Source organism: Corvus brachyrhynchos, unplaced genomic scaffold (assembly GCF_000691975.1).
Source record: "Corvus brachyrhynchos isolate BGI_N302 unplaced genomic scaffold, ASM69197v1 scaffold223, whole genome shotgun sequence".
NCBI lineage: Eukaryota > Metazoa > Chordata > Aves > Passeriformes > Corvidae > Corvus > Corvus brachyrhynchos.
The window spans coordinates 1341882-1348857 of record NW_008237174.1 but is presented as its reverse complement, the minus strand read 5'-3'; the positions used below and the strand labels follow the sequence as shown (position 1 = coordinate 1348857).

The 6976-nt window shown below is 40.5% G+C and overlaps 1 long non-coding RNA gene across 1 annotated transcript in view; it reads right to left on the bottom strand.

Moving 5' to 3' along the window:
• The window catches only part of LOC108445322, a 143111-nt gene that overhangs the window by 119249 nt on the left and 16886 nt on the right, over positions 1-6976 (bottom strand). Inside the window, exon 2 of the long non-coding RNA XR_001860139.1 lies at positions 3475-3590. This is a non-coding gene — a long non-coding RNA (uncharacterized LOC108445322). The remainder of the gene's footprint in view (positions 1-3474; positions 3591-6976) is intronic.

Genomic DNA, 6976 nt, shown 5'->3' with positions numbered 1-6976 from the left:
AAAGAGTGTTTACTCTGTTTCATGTGTTGCAGACCAACTGTCAAGCCACAGAAAGATTGCTGAAGCCAGCTCTGAAATATCGTTTGCCCAGATAAGTCAAACATCACTTGTTTTCTGAAGTGAGGCTGATGAAATCGTTGTGGTGATTGGAGTGGCCAGTGCTGTAAATGAGCGTAGCTTCAGTCCTTGACATTCCATATGTGGCTTTTCCCCACAACACAGCTCAGTGAGTGTGTCATTTTTCAACTGCACAAAGACAAAAAGCAAAGCATAGATCTTGCAAGTGATGCAGAAAGAACATTCTGAGAAAGCCAGATCTTCATAACATTCAGATTGGTACCACTTTCACTCTGGTAAAAAAAAAAAAATCAGTGTTTTGGTAACTAACTTTGGACCATCACTACATTCATGCACATAAAGATGCCAAATCCTTTTCTAAACTCTTTTCCTTATTAACACAGTGTCCAAGTCAAATGGTCTATTTCCTCCATGTTTTTCACCATGAAGGCCATCCCAGTCACCACACTGCACTCTCAGCCTCTGCTGATATCTGCACACAAATTCCTTTTTTGACACAGAAAATTTACAAAAAATATTTCCCCCTGCCAAGTGTTAAGACACTTGCTCCAAATTTGCACAAGGTACACTAAACCCCAAGCCTCAGCTCTCCTCCTATCAATTCACACAACACAGGCGTTATATGAAATGGACCATCGCTTAATCTGTCAGCAATGCTTGCAATGAGAAAAGCTCACGAGGACCTCACCATAAATTTCTCATGTTTAAATGGAGAAAAAGGCACGGAATAATGTCATAAATGTCAACTTTTCAAGTGAAACAATTCTGTGATACACAGACTGCTAATCTTCCATGTAAATATAGGCCAGTGTAAAGTGTCTAACCTCTAACTGAAAGAGAAAGATCAAATGAAAGCACATTTTTTAAGATGTTTTGCTGCCAAGGAAAAAGGCTTCTCCCAGTAAATGGTGCTTTACTCTGAAATCTATTTTCCCTGAACTGAACATTGCACTTACTTTGATTTCTTTTGTGAGATATCTAGGAGGAAGTTTTACCTTCTCATCGTGAAAGCTCCTAGATACACAATTTAAAACAACCATGACTCCTCAGGTTTACAGAAACAAGAACAACTTTCACATGGCCAATTCTCACTGGCTGACTTGGTTCAGAACTCCTCCCTTGCGGAAAGCCCCATCAGCAGATACCTGCTCTGATGGCTTTTGTAATAGGGGGAAAAGCTTGCTTTTTCACTGGAAATAAACCCATATCCATAACTTTCACTCTGGTTTTTATTGCGTCAATACTAAAGAATGACTCAAAGGAGACATGTGGCTATGTGCAACAGCTGAGTATCTCTGGTGGGTGGTCCCAAAACTACAGGACAACTCTGATGTCAAGACTTCTCACGGTTTAAAAGCTGTGTGATTACACATAATCAAACCCCTAAGCAGGGCAATTTTCCTTCTGAACCACTTGAACCCCAGACACTGCTTCTTCTTCCAGGTACTGTCCGATCCACCAAGTTCTGATGTGTCCTGCCTCATACTCCCAGGCTTTTTCCTTTCATATGGCTGGCACTACCACATTCCTAAACCACTAACATGTATGGAAGGACTCATTTGTGCAGGTGTTGGTATTTACCCTGTCACCACATAATGGTGCTGAGGTAGAGTTTTAGCATTAGTTTTATTCACCATCAATACTATTTACATGAATTTCTTTTCCATGAGCAATATATCTTTTGCAAGTTCCTATTCAGCACATTACCCTGAAAGTCACGAAAGAGAAGGAAACAAATCAATAGCATCTAATCTGAGTATGGCTCAGTTCTGTGCTTTTGGTTAAAGGAAAATTAACAAATTAGCAGCCATCTAGTTTTAGATACAATATCAAACATTGCCAAATAGAGTTTATCTTTCAATACAGTAGTCCAGATCCAATAAAACACTTAAAAATATGATAGTAAAAAAAAAAAAAATCCATTCATTATCTCCTATGGTATAATTTGAAAATAAAGTCGTTCTCAGATAATTGCCAGATTTACATATTTATAGGAAGATGGCACATATGTGGATAATAGCAAAAATGGAAGTACCACTTTTCTATTAATATGGAAATTCAGAAATTATTGGAGTTATCTGTTATAAATCAACTTTCTCATCTTTTTGCTGATGGAAATGCCATTTATGCACTACAATAAATTCCAAAACCACTAATGCAACTCCCCTTTCACTCTGATAAATCAGTGTAATGCTTGTCATGCTTATCCTCAAATTTGGCAGGAGTTCTGCTCTCAGATTAAAATGGGTCAAGCCAACACTTGGTGCAATACCACTACAGGTTTTTGAAGTTAGAGCAAGGAGGGATTTGCTCACACAAACTTGTTATTTGCTTAGTCCACCTGCCCCAAACAAATAATGCACAGCCAAAAGGTAGCTGCATTATTCACTTAAACTGACCAAAGCAAGGCTGTGAGATTCCAAGGCAATATTTCATGTGCTTGCACTGGGGGAATGACTTAGTGGAAACTGGCAAGAACAAGAGATTTTTCAAGGACTTGTTTTTTATACCAAGAATTGCATGTTGCTTGATATCAGGGTGATGGTAGCCTATCACCTTCCATAGAGGAGTGCAGCAGTGGATGCCTTCTTGTGGAGCAGAAAAGTCATCTCTCATTATCTAGAAACCAGTCAGATGCTGAAATTGCAATATTTTTTCAAGTGTTGGTCCCCTAAATACATTGTTCCTCTTTCCCAAAAGTGGTTTCACAGTTCTCTGACACCTCTAGAAGATGTGGCAGTTGATGTGAGGTAATAGCCTACACCAGGGCCTAACATGGCACTCCTGCTCTCTCAATGCAAAAAGTTCTCTGGAACACACAGGGTAATCACTGATGCTTATATTGTTCCCCAGTTTCTCAATGTGAAGAACTTCTCCTATCTCAAAATGAACATTAGAAACCGTGTTAGTTATTTGCTGCTTTAAATTAAGGTGGGCATTCAGCCTATTAAGGTTTTGCCTTCATGAGGTGAACCGCAAACAGCGCAACAAAAAGCTCAGGAGTTCCCAGGCTTCCCAGTGGGGTGTCAGAAACATGAAATAACATCTCCCAAGATGGTGCTACTGTAATCAAATCTGGAAGAAGAATCCTGCCAGGCCTTTTAAGGTAGCACCTGCTCCCTGCACAGCCTGTAAGGCAGTTGACTGGGCCAGCACTGCATGGGCACTGCCCTGTCAGAAGCAGCAGCAGCCAAATGTGAGCGGTAATTCCCTTCCCTGGTTTTCCACAGCACTAATTCACACGTAAAAGCAGAAATGCTGACACTGCATCCATCGACATCAGCTTCACAAAACTGTCTCTACAGGGGACTTTTTCAACCTGAAAAAGTCAAACAATGGGCTGCATCACTACTTAGCAGTACAGTCTTTGTAAGCATGAAGAAAGATGGTTCTCACCTGCTATGAAGATGAATTTATTATTCATAGGGAGACATCTAGAAGAAAATTTGACTTTTATCCTGTGTGTTATGAAGTTCCAAGTGCATCCCAAGATCATCACAGAGTCCTCCTACCTGTTTGGAAAAAAAAAAAAAAAAAAATCTTCTTCTCTCAATATTTCTATCTCCTGCCAGACTCTACAATCTCTTCTGCATAGCTCATACAGCACAGAGCAGGCAGCTGGGACAGAGGGCCAGGGCTTCATACAGCATTGGACAGATAACCTTGTCCCAGCTAAACCAGTTCCACAGGGAAGGCTGCAAAAAGTACTAAAGTCCAACCAGTCACGTGCCTGTCACCACTCCACACTAGGGTCAATAAGCCCATGAGTATCCTTTATACTCTTCCTTGTCACTCCAGACGTGTTTTAACAGTGTGGCTTCAAGCTTAACAGTGACCTTCTGCCAAAGTCACTTCAAATGCTTTTAAAGCAATGTTCACATTTGGAGAATGGAAGATGCAGAAATATCATTGGTGCCCAGGTTAGTGAGGAGCCAGGAGCCCTGCTGATACCTCCTGCCCACTGTGCTGCTCTGTTTTGTGAGAATCCACAGAGGAACCTCTGCCACAATCGCTGTGGCTTCCCCTCCTACCACAGTGCTCTACACCCAAAGCATATTCCAGAGTTTAAAGGTCAAACAGAAAAAATTGCAGGATGATGACATGAATAATTTGTTTCAGTAATTTAGCAGCATTGGTTTGTTGTGATTATTGCTACAAACTCCTTTCGTATTTACAACTGTGATCCTTTTAACATCTGAATAATTTATATACAGTGATCAGTGATGCGTGTCAGAGAATCAGGAAAATTAGCTCCTCTAGTGCTCCCTGACTCTAAGAGAACATATTTTCCCATCCAATTATATTGTTTCTCTGGTGTTTGCATTTTGAATAAAGAGAAGTACCATGCCAAGAGATTCTGAATGGGAGCCACAAGATGATCTGCACTTATGATGTAGCCATACAGACACACCCATTAAACATCCCAATAAATTTCATCTTCCCTACAAGAATCCAGTAAGAGTCAAGAAGATGGGAAGAATTGTATTTTTCACCTACTCACACTGTGCTGTAATTTAAAATTAAAACCAAACAACAAAAAAAACCAACTCCAAAGTAGACACTTCTCTCTCCAGCATGTCATGGAATAAACTGAACAAAGAGAAGGAGCTGAGGAAGAAAAGGGTTACACCCTGTGATACTTGCTTTAACTGTATGCAGCCCTTATAGGCAACAGGGATTCTGAAGGACATTGAGGGAAATCCTGTGACTTCAAAGACCCAGAATAAGAAGGGTTCTATAAATACTGAAGTCAAACCAGGAGACAGATGGAAGATTGGTAGCACTAAAACTGAAAAAAAGACAGAAAATGTGGGAAGGAAATTTATATAAAGCATTTTTAAAGCCTGAGGCAAGTACCAAAGCCATAACTTTCATTAGCCATCCCATGGGCTGACATCCTCCTACAAACCCTCTTGGGCAGAGATAGGTGTGCCCAATGCTTCCAAATAACAGCAATCAACAAGACCAGTACAGATAAGACAATAAAAATAGGTGATTTCGATTTAACCTGAGGCCTGCCTGACGGACTCACTTGCGTTCTACCAAAAGAGGGGCTGATGGAATCAAGGTGCAGTCATGGCAAGTGAGGCTGGATGGGAACTTTCCTTAAGAAATGGCAATATCTGAAACAAGTTTGATAGTGACATGCTTAGGCACTCATCAAACACATCTATTCCAGCTGAGAGCTGGCTTCCACTGAACAGCTCAAACAGTGTGTGCACTGCATTACAGTTCAGCTCCAGCAAGATCAAGATAGGTACAGAAACAACCTGGCTTTCAGGGAACTGTGGCAGGCAAAGTATCTCAGACAAAGTATAATTTTCCAAGATCCATGAAGGCGTTTAAAAAAGAAGAAAAAAAACCAATACAAAACCCAGGTCTGCTTCCCTGTCTACCCATTACGAACACAAGCACAAAATTTTTGGACCCCACCTCAGGAAATCATCACTTCAGCAAAAAGGTTGCACAATATTTCCCACTCCCAACCAAGCGACAGATGTGAGCCAGTTCTAATCCCTCCTTCCAGGAAAGGCAGTGACAGAGACAACAGCTGTGCTAGCTGGGACCAGGCTTCACTCAAAGTCAAGATGAAGCATAAAACTGCCTTTTGGCTTGACACTCACAGCTATTCCTAGAGTATCTTCCTTCCCAGTAGGCTTAGGTCAAAGCCCAGTTGTGGATTCTAGAGATCACTTGCCTAGTAAACACTGGATTGCACTGAAACAGCAATGCACAATGGAGAGACCAGACTAGTTCCTATAAAGCACAGTTTCCAGAGACTGAAACTCTGGAGAAGGTGCTCTCAAAAATTTCTTGCACAGAGATATTTGAGGAAGCATTAAGGTATGAGCCTGCTACATTTGCAAAGCAGGAGAGATTTAGCACATTGAAAAAATAAAAAGCAGATTAAGATGCTTATGCGCAACAGATGAAAATCAGGAAAAAATACGCTGATTGTACACATTCTCCAATATAACAAATAGAAGAGCAAAATACAAGATGTGTGGCCTAACAGCTGCAGTACTTTGAGCTGCCAGAGCCAAAACTTATAGAATATTCCTTTTGCTGATTGAAATCTGTAAGACACTTCAACATCTGTTAGAACAAGATGTTTGTTTACCACATTCCCCTAAAAAATGGAATGATGTTTCTTACCTAATGTACTGAAGAATTTTTAGATGAAAGAGGGATGTTTATGAGATCCATGCAGGGTATAATTGAAAGAATATTTCCGGATAAAAATACCATATGCTTTGTATTTCCTTCGAACCTATAAATATCTCTCTAACAGTTTGGGCCCATAAATACCATGATTGGGAAGAGTTTTATGCATTTGCTTAAGGCTTTTATTACTTTCAATTATCAGTTTGCTAACTGCATCTTATTTTCCTCCCACTACACTGCAGTATTCCCAAGGATAAATTCTGAGATGTCAATAAGATCACTGGAATGAGTACAGAACTGGGCAGTGCTGGGGCACACAGAACAGTCTGGCTTCCACAGGGCACAGATAGCAATTCCTCCCCCACCACAACTGCCATGTGCTCTCTACAGTATGTGACCTGCAAGATTTATTTGCTGCCTTGGTTGCAGGGTATGATGGGGAAAACCTTAAAAATGCAAACCTCCAGGAAGTCCCAGCTGCACAGCAGAGCTATGTAATGTAATTCTTCCTGCACAGCACATTAGCAGGAATAGTGGAATGCGAGCATACAGAAAGAAATCTAAGCTCCCAGAGAGACAGAAATTATGATACCTTACTACTGACCACATAAGAAATTCTTACTGTCTTTATAAAAAATAGTAAATTAAAAAACATCAGTGTTTTCTAAATCCTACCATTGAAAGAATCCTTTCCCCCATATGAACAGGGAAAACTGCCAGTACTTTAGGGAAA